This window comes from Falco naumanni, chromosome 11 (genome assembly GCF_017639655.2).
Source record: "Falco naumanni isolate bFalNau1 chromosome 11, bFalNau1.pat, whole genome shotgun sequence".
Taxonomy (NCBI): Eukaryota; Metazoa; Chordata; class Aves; order Falconiformes; family Falconidae; genus Falco; species Falco naumanni.
In genome coordinates, this window is record NC_054064.1 from 30,373,602 (window position 1) to 30,389,984 (window position 16,383).

A 16,383-nucleotide genomic window follows, 5' to 3' on the forward strand; every position below is an offset into this window, starting at 1 on the left:
ACTCATCCTTTGTGCTGGCTTTTCAGGACATGCTGAACATCACAAGCTTCACAAAGACTGTGCACAGTGTGGATGATAAGACACACTCTAGTGGTTTTTTTTTTCTTTCTCAAGATTTCAACTCATATGTATGACCTCCACAGTTTAACTGATGACTATTCAGTGCATCAGTTACAAAAAACAGCCATTCTCATTTCCTTTACACTCCTCCTCAAAGAAATAAATCAGTACCTTGACTGATTGAAACATTTAACTGCCAGTCATTTTGCTTTGTCCCTTCACTGCCTCACACCAGCCTGCATGAACTCAAGAGATGCAGAGCAGTGATTAAATTGTAACATGGAGCACTGAGAGCAATAACAAAGTGAGCAGTTATAAACAAATAACACAGTTCTTCATAATTCAGTAAAATACATTATTTGATTCTGTGTGTGTTTTTGAAAGCCAGTCAAAGTAGCACTCTTTTTTACTAATGCAGTAACATTACTGCTTAATAGTGGAAAGCACAGGAGGGCAATATATGGCCTACAAACAAGAGTAAAATGTGTAAGCTTAACAATATAGTTCATCTTCCTTATGAATAACCTAGGCAGTGCTTTTATTAGACGAGATCCATTGTTTCCCAATCTGCAAATTACTTCCCGAATCTATTAACTATAATGGGAGAAATGTATTTTTCAGTCTTAATATCGGGGGGGGGGGGGGGAACCCACACGAAAAAAACCCCACAGTCTAAGCAGGTGAATCTAAACTGACAACAAGGCCAACATTTTAAGTATGCAATCACTGGCTCCCTATAACACTAAAAGGATTTTTTCGAGGGTGGGAGCACAGAGATGAAAGGATTTAAGTGTAAATTATACAATGATAGTACAATTCTGGAGTATTACCATGCATGTGAGGGATTATTAAAGATCAGGTAGATTTTTCTAGCCTTACTTCAGACACCTCCAGGGAAACAAATTCTGCAATGCTCTGTAGGAGATAAAGAACATTCTGAGTATATTAAAAGACTCATAGATATAATTCCGTGAACTACAAGCTTTCTTTGTAACTCGGATACCTTGAAGTGCACAAAACTTCTATCATAGTCCTTCATATGTTTTTGAAGGATGACATTTCCACTCACTGACTTAGTATTTGCATCCCTCGAATTCTCTAGTGAGGGCCCAAGAACAGTAATACTATTTTTATTCATATATCTTCCTCTGCCTAAATTCCACCACCACAACTGCTGAACAAATACAAAAGGCATAGCATCTGAATCTGCCCAAGTGCTGCAAATAAATGCACTGCATTCCTCCTTCTTCAGAAGCTCTCAATCACTTCTTAAGTGTAAGAGTTGGATTCATTTTCTAAGCCACTCACATTTCAAATCCTCTTCTCACCAAGGCCCAAACACCAGCACAGTTTAAACTCTGCTCGCCTGTCAAGGAGTCAACAGGACTCTTGGTATCAATGACTTTTGCACTCTACCTCACAGGAGTCATCAGCTGTAACACGTGCCCTCAAAATATTCAGTCACATGTGCTAACAGAAGGCAGCAGGCTGTCCTACAGTTCCCTGACTGAAACACCAGACTCGGTACCTTAATGAGTACACAATCTGTACACAATACGCTCTTCCAATTACCTCTTAAATCTTTGATCTCAAGGTCAGGTATTTTACTGAAAAGTTTCAGCAATTTATTTATGATGCTGTTATGAACAGTAACATTGCTAAGTAATTCCCTGTAAGTTACCTATTTAAATTTTCTCTACTCAGAGCTAGGGCTGGAACGAGTACCTACAGTTAAGGTTGCCTGGCACTTCCCGCTGTAAGAGTCTCCTTTCAATTGCTTGCAACTTTGCCAGGTTTTTAACTGTTCAGGATACAGTTTTACACATCAAGTGTGTCTGCTTTGGATTTGGTGATTTTCAGGACATGAGGAAGGAGAAATGAGTTGAATCACTTCCAAGATTTAGACTGTAGGAAAATACTGTAAAGGTTTTCTGGGTTTTGAAACTGGGACTCTCATTTGCTCTTCATATCACGGATCTGGTTTTCTTGCTAATCCTAAGAAAATAAAAAATGACCCAACAAAAACCCCAAACAAACAAACACACACACACACCAAAAAAAAACAACACAAAACCAACCAACCCAAACTACCTAAAATAAAAAAATCACATATTTTACACTTGCCCAAGGATGACTCCTTTATAACTAAATCCCTCTACACTATCACACCTCCTGCAACCTCCAGAGGAACCAAAATGTGCATACTCCTCTAAATGTTGTCCTGGAAAATGGGCTATCCCTATAATTACTGCTCCGAACTGAAATTACAAAGCCAGTAGAACTGACAGCAAGAGGTTCACCTTTCTGTTAAGGCATCCAGTGAGCTGCTGAATTTGAATGCAGAGGCAGGGAAGAGAGGAATACACTTTGATGTGAAGTCTTGTACCAGAAGTACCAGAAGGGAAGAATTTGTGACTGTTATTTAATAATGGAGGACTTGGGAGGTTTAGTCTGGGAGTCAAGAGGTAAAAACAGCTTCAGGGGAGGAGGAGGATTAAAGTGGATGGAGACAGTCATCTGTAAGAGAGTTGATGCATCCAGATGAGAAGCCAGGAGGAAAGGAGAGCTAACTTGTGGTACCCAGAAAACCGGGATTAGGAAGTAACATGAAGAACATGCATGTAATTTGCCTTTATGCAGGGTCACAAAGAACACAGCAGAAGCTGCTGCCACAGCTACTCATGCACCCTAGGAAAGACAAAAAACATCTGGTCTCGATGATGCACACAGATCTCAACACACTGTGAATAAAATGGAGTTGTATTTTACTTATTATGTTAAAAAGCAAGATCATCCCACCAGCACTGCTGTACTTGTTGAGTACTGTAAGCTGAATTATTTCAAATACTTAATTTCATTATACAAATTTTCTAAGACGACATAAATTAGGGCATATGCTTCATAATATTTTCACTTCCTTTCCCCATAACCCATTTTGCTAGTTCTACACTTCATCAATTTAAACATTATTGCTAATATGTTACATTTAAACACTGTCACAAGAGAAAAAAAATCCAAATGTCTAATTAGAAAGCTATGATGGCCATTCTAGAAAGTAGTGTTACATTTTCTACCTATGTTCAATACATATGAAAGCATTTTAGTCAGAGGCAAATGTGGAGCTTACAGGCCTACAGGTTTCTGTGCAGAGCAAGAGCTTTCTTACTGCTTACTTGGGTACAAGGTGAAACAGAATCCCCAGGGTACAGAACCCCTGTCTGTAAGATTTACAGCTACACAACAGCAGCATAAAGCATTAAACTAGAGCAAGACAATGTCTGTTTTACCACAGTGCAAAACCAAGGGCAAGTAACATTTTTATGTTAAGCATAACACATTTCTGCACACAACTGAACCAACAACTTTAATATATGAAGATCACTTAATGGCAGGATGAACATCTCTAACACTAGAAAAGTCAACTGCTAAGATTAGTTAATATCGTAAAAGCTGTTTTCTTACCCAAACCTTTGTACTGAAATGTGACAACAATCTTTCAAACACCAACAGGTGTTGGGAAAGCATGCAAGAGCAAAACTAAAAGAAGAAATGCATGGAAAAGCTGTCACAAAATATGACAACTGAGGTTTCCATTACAATGAATTATCTGACTTACAATCATTGCAGAGATTTACAAGGAACAGTTTTACAAACCTTTGTGAACATATGTGAACACCACTTCTTCAAAATAAGCAAGATACATTTCTGTCATATGCTAAGAATTCTTCTACAGGTTGTATTAGTGTCTTAAAAGCATCAGTGATCCATCAGAATTATCACAGGAGGGGATTCAGAGTTATGTTTGGGTTGGGAATGCTAGAAATATGTAACCCTTTGTACTACAAAAACACTGGGCTGTTCAAAAAAAGAATACACATCGTATTCATCTACACATACACACGCTCCTGAAGAATTAGGCCAGCAGACAACACCTTTGAAAACACCAACAATTAAAAAGGTATCCCATTCCAGTTTATCAACAGACCACTACACTGGTTCACAAGTTACTAGTTAAATACAAATTATTCAGTGAATAGAAAGGGAGGCCTTGGATAATAAAATATTATACCTATGATAGCAACTGTTTCTTTTCTGTACTGTGACTTTTTCCTAAGCTGTTTTTCACATGGTATTTTTGAAGTACTGTTGGGTACACTGTAGCATAGCTTCTAAGGCCGTAACAACAAAATGCAATAGGCTTCTTTAAAAAGGTAACCATTGGCATGTGATTGGAGGTCGGAGGGTCAATAGGACTGTTTCCTGGGTGCCAAAACTCAAAGAGTTTCTCTTCCTAAGTGTGGTATATTGTTATGAGAACATAAGACAGACCACATTAGCGATCCTCCTTTTATAGAAAAGTATTTATCGCTCTCATGTAATAATACATGTATCACATATATATTATTAAGAACTTTTTCATAAGCTTTCAAATTAATCTTTAAAGAAGTGGAGAGAACCAATAACCTTGATTCCTTCAGGCAAAAAAGCTGCATACCACAACCAGACTCCTACACTCACGGGCATCAATTTCTCCTGTGCCTAGGTCAATACTCCACAGGTAAGTTAGACCTCCTCCCTGCTGTAGTAGTCATTTACACGGTATTTGCTCCTCAGTATGAGTGACCGTAACTCCTTTAGCTCCAAGCTCTTTGCAGAGCACTGCAGACATACTGAGTTGCTGCACCATGATTAAGTTTCCTTCTCACAACACTGCGCAGACATACATTAAGAATCATTACAAGTTATTACTAGCACCTCACCAAAATATTACACTAGGATTTTTCACTTAAAGGAAATTTGTTTTTAAAAATCACTTCGTGAACTACTACAAGTTGCAAGGCATTTTAGTCTCCCATGTCTATTTCTCATGTTTTTATTACAATGAAGAACAGGTACAATAGATTAATATTTAGAAGAACTTCTACTTGCATCCTTATAAACTGTTCTCCTATGAATTAGTTATTTGATCTCAACATATACAAACAGCACAAAAAATACATTGTTCTCTGTACTGCTCTGTAACCCATGTGCTTATCTTCTGCTAAAAGCTTCTCTTGAAAGTGCTATTATTAATTGTCAAGCATTGGAACTGTTCCTCCAGACATCATCCCCCATACTTTCAAGACAGGCAGACAAGATTTTCTCCACTTTTTGCAACTAAAGTACAAGCTAAAGTACATCTGAATATATAACTCATTCTGTTTAGCACTGTGCTCTCCCTAATGCATCCAGTATAGCCAGCTTCTTACAGGAAGTAGTTGCTGAAACAATTAAGACTCTTCATAAGGACTTAACAAGATTAATATACACTACGTCATCACATCGGCATCTTGTGCAGTGGTACCAGAATGCGAAGGATGCAGTCCAACAGAAATACATCAGCAGTGACTAGGCCTCTATAACAATCGCCTGTAACTCTAGGCTGAACTTTTCCACATTTTATTAATGTGAAAACTGGAGAGCTACTACAAATAATTCTATTGTTCTTGATTACAACTTAGGTCAAAAGTTCAATTTATTCTTAACACCTGCAACATTAATGTCTGAAACAGGAAGGCATCCTCACAGAACCTGGTTCCAGTTTCTTTTTTCCAATAATGTTTGAATACACAACAGTAACCCTACGCTGATTTCCAGAATGTTTTTTGGACAAGAAACCGTACATACCCTAATTTCTTAGAAACCAGCACAATTTCTGGTGGTTTCCTGATGCCTACTTCTCATAACCAATCAAACCCTAAATGGTCTTGAAAAAATCCAGTGTTAGTCTCTCTCATGAAAACAGATAACTGCATATAAAAATGAAATGCATTCACTATCATTCAACATAAAAAGTACTTATCTGAAATAAATCAATAATCACCGTGAAGCAGCAAAAGATAATACAGCACAGTCCACCAAAGTGAGAAGAAAAATCTCAGAGGTAGTCCATTATACACATTAAAATTGATACTATACTGCTTTACGCATTGTCTATGTGCAAATTATGTACATACTTCAGCCACAAAGAAGAAAACGACAAGACAATTAATTCTTGTGTTATTGGATCCACAAAACAAATGACACCTACCTGTACTATTTTCCTTCTCTGTACTGTACTTCCCATCTCCACCAAAAAGTTCCATCTAAAAATACTGATTAGCAGAATCAGCCACCCACAATATTTACGGGTCACTTGCAATCTGTTCTTTGAACTAAAGATGGTCTTTGCAATAAAGAACAGAGTGAGTTCTCTACACAGGCTTGAGCAATATTTCGAAGTTTGATGCACATGATCTGCTCCCCTGGATTTCTGCTGTCTGGAGAAAGCAAGGCAACTGGAATTCAGTGCCTGAGAACAGGATTCTTCTAACCTAAATTTTAGCTGTCAGGAGTGGGTATCTGGCATAAACTAACAAACTAGGCTGCTTCTACAAAGAACAGCAAGTGACAGAACCATCCCATGGAGAGTCCTGCCATCTCTTCAGCTTATCCAAGAGCCCAACAGAACAAATTATGCAGGAACGGAACACCAGAAATGCTACATCCAATAGGGACAACCACATGTAAGCAGCTCGTTGGATCAACAGTTCTGCCACAAAAAACAGAGCTGCAAACAGAGAGCTTCTTTATGAAAATCACACGCTGTTCTTTGTCAAGCCCAAAATCGGGAGTGCTGAAGTCTCAGACCTGTTTTGCGGCTCGGTAGTTATTTTTCTAGTGTTGTTTCACAGCATAAAGAGGATTTCATGTCCTCTCCAGGATCACCCTGCACTGAAATCCACGAACTGAAGCTTGGCACAGTGGGATCCACTCAATAACAATTCTCACTTTTCTCTGAGGATCTGTATGCACCAAAATCAATTAGCATTTGCTACAAATGTAACATAGCAACAGCATACAAACCCTCACTTGATGTAAATCAGCATAGTTCTTCTGATTTGAAAGAACTTTACTAAATTTCATCAGCTGTAACTCTCACACAGTGCTTCTGAATAGCTTGCTCTATCACTAGGGCAGCAAGGATCATAAAATTTGAGTGCCAGGAACAGTAAGTGGTCAATTCTGTTTGTTACCCTCTTTAGGACTTCTCAAACATTTCATTTCCCTTGTTTTCAGAAGGAAGAAAAATGGGGTCTGAATATCTGAAAACTATCGCACAGGGATGGTAGGTGGAAAACTGTCCTGAAGCCATAAATCGGAGATTTGATTACTTCAGCAGCCACACAAAAAAACCAAACAAAACCCACACATTTATAAAATAATCTATTAAACTCACTGACATTTTTTTACTGTTCTTAAACTTTAGTAAAGTGCCAACACGCTGTGTGAAGTAGCACTTCCTGTTGATTTGTTTTGTATTAATTATAGTGTAATTAAAAAGGGGAGTCTTTACTGCAATCAGCTACCAGGTGTTTTAAAACAATAAAAAGGACCTTAACATTTTCAAATGATACTGCCAGTGTTACTGTAGCACACTGACCAAATTTTAGAATGCATACACATTTAGGGAAGCAAATCCTAGCATGGAAAAACCTTCATTATGTTAAAAAAGGGGGGAAACTCCCTACCAACTGGGAACACCCTTGATATTAGTGGTATAGCCGCTACATTAAGACATGAACACCTAACAGGTCACCTACTCCTGCCATTAAAAGGTTTGAATTTACTAATACGCTTCAGAGCCTGAAGAAAACTCACATAAAAGGCAGTTACAATAAAACTGTGTATTTTGTTACATAAAGGAATTAAAGGGAAAATTGAAATATTAATAAAATATTCACTGCACTGACTGCTGATGAACTAAATAGCAGTGCAATTTCATGGATATCAGCTGGATTGCATTAAAGTTTAAAAGTATTTAAGGTTTTTTTCCTACTTACACTTAGGCTTGGCTTAATCATGTAGATAGCTGGAAATTCTAGCCCTCAGTCTTCTACTGCAGCAATGCACTGAAGTCCAAGCTATCAGTGCACGAGCAGCCCATCACCATTAACTTCAAGAGCCTGCAAAGACCTAGGAAGCAGAGTCTCCTACACCACCATAGCCACAAGCAAAATACAATGTTAAAAATTATTTGATGGTAAAGGTTATTCTAGGAAATAAAAAAAAAAAAAAAAGATAAAGCTGAAATTCTTCATGCTAACTACACGCTAAAAATCCCCACCATTCTAAACACAGAGGAAATTCTTCTTTCCTCCCATCAATACTGACAAATTACTGTGAAAGAGAATTAAGGAAAGGTATGAACTCAGTAAGGGGAGAACTCAAGTGACCTACTACATGTTAATCTGGCAAAAAGCAGATGCCAATTGAACTGTTATGGCCAGTCTCCAGGCAGAGACTGACAGGTCCTGGAAATGCTGTCAGATTACTAACACACTGTCTGCTTCTGCATGAGCACTGAATCCTGCCGGCTTGGATCTCTTCATTCTGGCTTGATCTCAGGGACTACTTGAGGCACCTGAATAAATCCAATGAAGGTTAAGCAAGTTGAAATGCTCTTTTTCTGTGCCATTTTAGCATAGTTTATTAAGAGCTGCATCTCAAGTAACTAGGGACAGAAATGAAACTTTTTTTTTTTCCCCAGAATACAAAGATCACTCACATTTTCCCCTCACTTACTTCAAGTCCTGGAAAAATATTTATAATCCTTTAGGTTGAGAAACAACCAGTATGATGCCTGCTATTCTTTATGTAACCAACCTATATGTCAGTATAGAAGAGTTAGGTAAAAGAAAAATAAGAAATGTGTACTGCATCAATTGGATTGCCAGTAATTAAAGTTCTTCATTTTCAAATGGGCACACTTAAAGATTCTGCACTTCCAAATTCTAAAGGTGAAGCTACAAATGTCAATAATCTCATTTAAACATTTCAATTGATCAATAAAATTACTTTTGGTAGGTACAACTAAGACATCCATATGTTTAAGAAGCTACTTTATGCTGTCCATTAGTGAGTCAACTTTTCACCAACAACAGTTGGTATGAGAGCAGGTATGAAACCAGATGACCAGATAAAATAATAATAAAAAATAATTCCCATGACTTGAATATAGCAACACTGCATAACGCACAGCAACTTTTGAAACTTCTTGGGCTTACTGGAACACATCCATTTCCAATCATTTAGTGGTATTTAAATATTATATCAACTGATATTCTTAATGCCCATTATTGTTCAGTGTGCATATTTTTCCATTTTATAAAGAAATATTTTAAAGTTTTGTAATTGATCATTTTTAGATTGTGGATTTTCTTCCTAGTTATGTATGTTGTGAATCTCAAAGATGGCCAGAAGAGGAATAACCATAGCGATGTGACACTGTGGGCATTCCATCAAGGAATCTCTTTTGATTTTGATTATCATTTGCACGGGCTAAGAATGCTATACAGTGCATCTCCTGTCCTCTCTCTCATGTTGACCACACACAGTCCAAGAAAAATGTAACCACATACAATTTGTTCCACAGCTGGAAAAGAAGTAAGACTTTTCTTATTCTGCAGAGAGCTAAAACAAGAAGAGTCACCCAGTGACTGTCAAACATATTAACTCGCTAATCACTCATCCCTTCTGAAGGGGGGTTTATGCTCAGCTGTCGTAAAATGGAAGTGGAGGAGGGGTAAACAAACTCTAACTGGAAAGCCGAAAGGCTTTAAACACTACATTTTGAAAGAGAAGATATACACTTTTAAGCAAAAAAGCAACTCTTGTCAAAAGAGATGAAGCAAAATCTCCCTGAATGACACTGAATAAGCATAAGAGTCTTGCAGCTGGATACTTATTCTAAAACCAAAGAGCTGTTTTCATGTAACTGTTGCTATGATCTTGGATTTCTGCAGACCCACAACCTTCCTAAGCTTTCCAAGAATAAAACTGTGTAGGTTTAAAAAGTTCTTTTCCAAAACATGAACATACGTAGATTGATTGATAAGCTTCTGAGCGCACCTTGGGACCTAATACAGATAGACCTACGGGCCCTACTACTTAGAGAAAAACACCTGAAAAGGGATTTGCAAACTAGGAACCGCTTTAAGAGGCCACAACTGCAGTGCCTGGATGCTAATCAGCTCCCAATTAGCTTCAAAGCATGCTGGCCCCAACAAATACATTCAGTACCACTTATCATCAGCAACCCTGTGAAGAGGAAATGCAGCAATCACCCCACAGCAAAGCACACCTACCAGTATCCCTATAACATTGATGGCAAAGATATTTATACTGCTTTATGCTACAAGAAAAAGCATTTTGGGGAGATTCCAGCTCCGCCTTCAGTAATAATGGGAGGACTTCGTATTAGAGAACTCTTGATTACCCTCAGTACTAAACAATCATACACTCATATTCAAGTATGAATAATTCTAGCAGCCTTAGTATTATCTCTTGATTGTCTGCCTTTTCACCAATGTCCTCTAAATGTAATTTTCCACTAACTACCCACTGAGGAAAAGCACCTCCTGAAACCACAGGGACACTGCCTTACACCTAAATCTGAAGTTTTTGCAAGACAGCAATATGCCTGCTAAGAGAAAACAAAACGGCAAGCACACATGCATGATAGGATTATTTGATTCAATACAATATAAATTAGGTCAGACTCCTCTTTGGAGAATTCTGTGTCAAGAACTAGGTGGTCCACTAAATTTCTATTCATTTGCCTTCAGGCTTGGGGAATTGCAAAGACTCTCAAGAAACTGATGTTCTTCTACCCACAAGAGTAACCAGTATTGGGGGGGGGGGGGGGGGGGGGGGGGGGGAGGGGCAGGGATGTTAACCACTTGACAATATCTGGAGAGCTGAGAAATCTTGCTACAATAAAAAGAGCAGCTGATAAATCTTTGCATCTATGTAACACATACATACATACATGTATCTGTACACAGAGATATACAAAATTCAATTACAGAAAAAACTGCAAGTGCTTCTGTGTATTTGTATTACACTGCCCTATTTCTTTACGTTGTATATATCCTTAAGAAAAGGAAAAGGAACAATTTCTGCATCCTCATTAAACCAACAGTAATGGAATGCCAGGAGAAGCACTATCTGTAGAAAGCGCAAAGGATTACAGGCTGGAAACTCTGCCCTGAGCCTGCTCCCCAGCAGGCTTCTCCTGCTCAGGAACACTGAATTTTTAAAAGCTTACCCACAATTACCATCCTTTCCGATTCTATAAGCAACTAAAGTAAATCTTCACGCCTCCAAGGGCCAGAAGAGCATGCCAAATACTTCACATATCTTAGAAGAGGACTGAATCAGAGCAAGATGTGACAAGTAGCCCTTTAGCAGTCCTGTTGCTCCACTGTGGATGCATATGGTTAGGGCACGCAACTGAGTCTAAAGAGCTAGGTCTTGGATAGCTGCTTCCCCACAGCTGGGGACCTGACAGCCTACAGCCTTTGCACCTGCAAAGACACACAACTGGCCATTCCAGGGTATGAGCTTCACTGACTCCTCAAAAAGCAATATACTGATAAAGAGACAAAACCTGACAGGTCCCTCTCTGATCTGGTCCTTCAAAATGGTACAAGTCTTGAAAAGATCCACCACGGAAAACAAGTTGCACAAATCCTACGGTAACCAGCAAAGCTCATGCTAGCAGATTCTGGCAGAGGATTTGTGTAACTGAACCACTGAGAAGACAGAACATTAAGGACTTGTCACTACAACCTTTTTTACAAAAACTTCTTACAATGTTTCTTGCTCAAACAACTGAAACTCTTTCCGAGAAGAACAGGAAGTCTCATACTGCACAGCTGAAACCAACAAACACCGCTTATACCTGTAACACTCAAAAATGTGTTTGGTGGTTGTGTAAGATTTGATACACAGATGAGGTTGCACACAGTAGCATGGCAGCTTTCCTGTGACTTACAGTACTGGGTTTACTCACTTTTTCTAAGTTGTGACAATTCTACTGCCTTGAAACAGAAATGGAAGATAGATTCATGGATGAAATTCTTAAACCACCACCATGAAATGCAATTCTGCTGTAGCTGGACTGGGCAAAAACTAATGTTAAGGGCAAAAACGTGACAATTAAAATATGAAAATGAAAACGTTTAAATCTGATTAATTACTTGGTTTAGAATATATGCTTTTCATTCTACTGTATCAAAATACTCATAATAAAACAGTGCAGCTGATGAAGTCAAGCACTCCCCCTTACAAAGGCTGGCAAATTTGCAGAACAGCACTTGAGGTTCAGATTAGTAAAATCCTAATGAATATCTACTCTAATACCCATGTAATTTCATGGAATGCATTTGCAAGTGGTACAAAAAAAAAAAAAATAAGGGAGAGAGAGAGAGAAAACAACTACTGGCACAATTGAAGTCCAGACTGTGATTTTAGTGTCAGTTTAAGAGACTTAAGTGACAACAACCTAGAAGAAAGAAGATCCTGGTTCAACCCCAGGAAAGGAAGAATTGCAATAGAGATTACCAGTTCTTTCCCAGATCACAGTATGCCTCAATCTTGCACTGTAAGTACCAATGTCAACATACCCAATTTCATCGTTTTTGTCCCAGACACCAAAACTGTTTCCGTATTTTATCCAATTATTTCTTTACCAGAAGCACCCACTCCTTCCAGCACACCGTATGAGGAGCTGGATGCCCAGCACCGGCTCTTGAAAGACTTTCCTAGAACTACATACATAAATGTTGCTTCTGCTGCCCTACACGTTGCAAGGCTTTACGCTTCCTTTTGGGAGCCAACACCTGGCATCTCTGCACCTCAGCTTCCTACCCCTAAAAACAGGGTAGTACATAACTTTATCTCACAAATCCACTGGGCAGCTAAATGCTTTAAAGACAGAACTAGTACTGAACAAACAAAGCAGCAGAAGGGCTAAAGACAAGCACCGCTGAAACGATATCGAATAGTACAGGACATACAAGAGTCAAAGTAATAGCGTACTTTTATTCCTAAGTAATTGGCTGAGCAAACATTTTGTCATCCAGCAACTCTGATTAATTTTGCAAGAATGCTTGGGTAGTGTATATAAAAACCAAGTCATTACCTTGACTAAACATTGACTTGGACAGTTAACTTTAACCATGAAGACCTTGACTAAATATTGACTGGGAAAGTTAATTTAAACTATAAAGTCTAAAAAATCTTGTTCCTCTTAACTAGTATTTGCCATCACTTTAAAATGTAAACTTTAAAATGTAAAAATAGAGGTTCTCCTGCTTAACCAATATTTAGCTGTTGCTAAGTTCAATACAACTATCCTGTAAAATTTGAAATCTAAAATATTTAAAAGCAAACAGGCCTGTTAAGGATGAGACAGGTCAGCCTTCACGTGCTTTACTTGAGCAAGGACTTCTCAAAAGTATTAGGAAAGAATCACAAGGTTGATGGTTTAAAATTATTTTGATACACATTTAAAAAACTGTGCCTTGTCCAAAGAACCAAGCAGGCTGACCACCAGAACAATGTGTTCATTCTGGTACCTCTACTTTTGAGGTCCTAGTAGTAGCTACTTCAAGTCTACATCCGCCACTACTGGCATCACTTCATCATGTGAGGCAATGGGCCAAAGGACATGCACGGGGTCTTTCAATAGCTGAGAAAAAAAAAAAACCCACACCAAAAAAAAAAAAAGAAAGAAAAAGAAGAAAATCAATTTCAATCCTCCTAAGATGAAACCACTGATGTGTGCAGTCACTAAAGTCCCAAAGGTAATCCTACAAGAAAACATGATGGTGTCCTCCATCACTGTGCTGAGATACAGTTAAAGTGCAGCAAAACCACATATGAGGTACAGTCCAAGATCAGCACCTGTATCAAAACACTCTAAGCAATAGATCTGAACTTCTAGACCAATGTGAACAGTGCATTTTAAATGTGTAACGAAACAAAGTGGTAATGACAAAAAGGCAAAGAATCTTACACTTCAGAAAGGCATTATGTGTTTGGCTACAGAAATAAACAATGACTGTGAATCCTGCACTAATTCAACCTACAGTTTCATTTCAAGAGTTTGAAAGCGCCTTTTAGCTTTGCGCCTTAATTCCTTTTTTAATATATCAGCTGCCTTTAGTGCACTCAATGAAAAATAGCTTAAAAGCAAATATAAAAGATACAAATCTCAGACAGGAACAGTAATATCAAACTAAGTGGTGAAAACTTGCTCTTCCATTATTTTTGAGTATAGTAGTAAGGAACAGATTGACACTGGCATTGGGGGAGTGGGGGGGTGGAGAATGAAAGAACAATAAACAATACAATCATCAGTAGTTTAACACAGCGCTGTGTCTTGCAACGGAAACATACTGTGAAACAGCTTGCAAGATAAGCTTCATCAACGATAAGTAATTTTTATTCCGTTTGAGTGGTTGAAAACAATAAACATGATTAAATGCTTCAGACATGCATTCAGAATTTAGACAAATGGCAAACAGTTCCAAGGACTCTGCTTTTAAAAGTACTTTGGGGAAAGACCTAACGATTAACCGGTATGAATCGTACAATACAACAGAAGTCCGGATGGAAATTAAAAACTTCCCACGCATCTGCAAGCTCCACGACCCTACGAACCAGAAAGGAGCTTTGTTATTTACTGCTCAGACGGTTACCGGCCCCAGTCCCCCATCTCCCCGCTTTACCATCCGGAGGCACGGTCAACGCGCCAGCCGCGGAGGGCACCCCGCACGGCACAGCGGGGCGGCCTGGCTCGGGGGTCCCGCGGGGCCGCCCCCCGCCCCGGCCCGCGGAGGGCGGCCGAGCAGCGGTGCCTTCCCAACTTGAAGCTAATGCAAGTGGCTTCTAGTTAAGATGTTGCTGGTGATTTGGTGGCCGTGCGCAACAACAGCACCCCAAAACACGGCTTGGTTGGGGTTTTTTTTGGTTGGTTTGTTGGTTTTTTACAAAGTAAAGGCTGTAAAGGAGAGCTATACGGACCCGCGGCACCCGCACAGCAGCTGCTGGCCGGAGCCCCGCTCTGCTCGCACACCGAGGCCCGGGGCTCCAACCCCGCAGCGGTTCCCGAGCCCAGGCACTGCGGGGCGAGCTCGCCCCTCACCCCGCCCGCCGCCCCTCAGCTCCGGGCGCCATTTCCCCGCCGATCCTCTGCGCGGCGTCTCCGGCCGCTTCTGCACCTTCCCGGGGACGGCAGCGACGGCGCAGCCGAGCCCCGCCGGGATCCCTGCCCGCTGCCCGCTGCCCGCCAGCGCCGCGGCCCTGGCGGGCAGCGGGGGGCGCCTCCCCCGGCACGGCGCTGAGGGGAGCGGGCGCAACCGCCACCGAAGGCGCGACCGGCACTTCCAGCTAAAGGGCGGCTGCGGCTGAAGCGACCGACAGCTGCGCGGAGCGGCTGCACGCCCAGCCCGCGGGGCGGCCCCGGGGACCCCCGTCCCCCAGCACGGCCCGGGGGGCGCGGCGGTGAACCGCCCGCAGCCCAGCGCGTCTGTGGGTCCCTCTTCCATTTTTTTTTGTCTTCCCCCCCCCCCCGCCTTCCCGGGGACGGTGTGTCCGGGCTGGTGGGGGGCGAGAGGCCGCCTGTGCCCCGCCGCTCGGCTGGGAGACGGCAACCGCGCACCCCGCGCCCCTCCAGCCGGCAAGTTACCGCCACTCGCAGGAGATTCCAGCCCCTTCCCCCCGCCTGCGGGTGACGGGAGAGAGCTGCGGGGAGAACGGGTAAAAATAAAAAACTTCCTTGGGAGACCGGTTGCCCTGCTGTTCCTGCTGCGGGGAAGAGGGGATCCCCCCCTCACTGGAGGGAGCCCCGCACCCCGCCACCGGCGCACCCCGGGGCGCAGCCGCCCGCCCCGCACCTGCTGCCGCGCCTGCCCGGGTACAGGCACACACCCCCCGGCCACCGAAGGGAGAAGGGAGCCGGCACCCTCACCTGCCCCTGCGAGCCCTCTCCTCCTCGCATTCCTCTGCTCCCCATCGTGGGCGCAGCAGCTGCTGTTATTCCTTAGGATACACATGGCTCGTCCATGCTGGGAGAGCCGCCTTCCCGCGCTGCCTGCCCTCTCCGGCCCCCGCCAGTGCGGCGCTGAGGCCAGAGGGAGGGGAAAAGGGAGGTGTGTGTGGCGGAGGAGAGCTGCTGATGAGGGGTCGGTCTCCTCCTCCCCCTCCTCTCCCAGGGCTGGGGGTCTCGGCGCCGTTGGTGCAGCTGGGCAGGGAGAAGGGGGGCGGCCGGGGCGGGATGGAGGGGGGGGGAGGGGGGGAGCCTGGCCGGGCTTTCCGAGCTGAAGGGCGGGCGACGGACCGACGTCGCGCCCGCTCGCCCCCAACCTGTCACTAGCCTCTGGGGCAGCCCTGGTGTGAGGGAGCGGCTGGTGGCCCCGCCAGGGCAGCGGTCACCTAGCGGTGTCGGTGGAAGGG

At 41.9% G+C, this 16,383-nt stretch overlaps 1 protein-coding gene across 4 annotated transcripts in view; it reads right to left on the reverse strand.

Moving 5' to 3' along the window:
- DAB1 (DAB adaptor protein 1) overlaps nucleotides 1-16,183 on the reverse strand; it is a 168,145-nt gene extending 151,962 nt beyond the window's left edge. For 2 of the 4 annotated variants that reach the window (XM_040610665.1, XM_040610664.1), the window contains exon 1: nucleotides 15,899-16,183. The gene's annotated coding sequence lies outside the window, so the exon portion shown is untranslated. The remainder of the gene's footprint in view (nucleotides 1-15,898) is intronic. The other 2 variants (XM_040610668.1, XM_040610669.1) reach the window with 2 other exon arrangements.
- Between the last annotated feature and the right edge of the window lie 200 nt (nucleotides 16,184-16,383).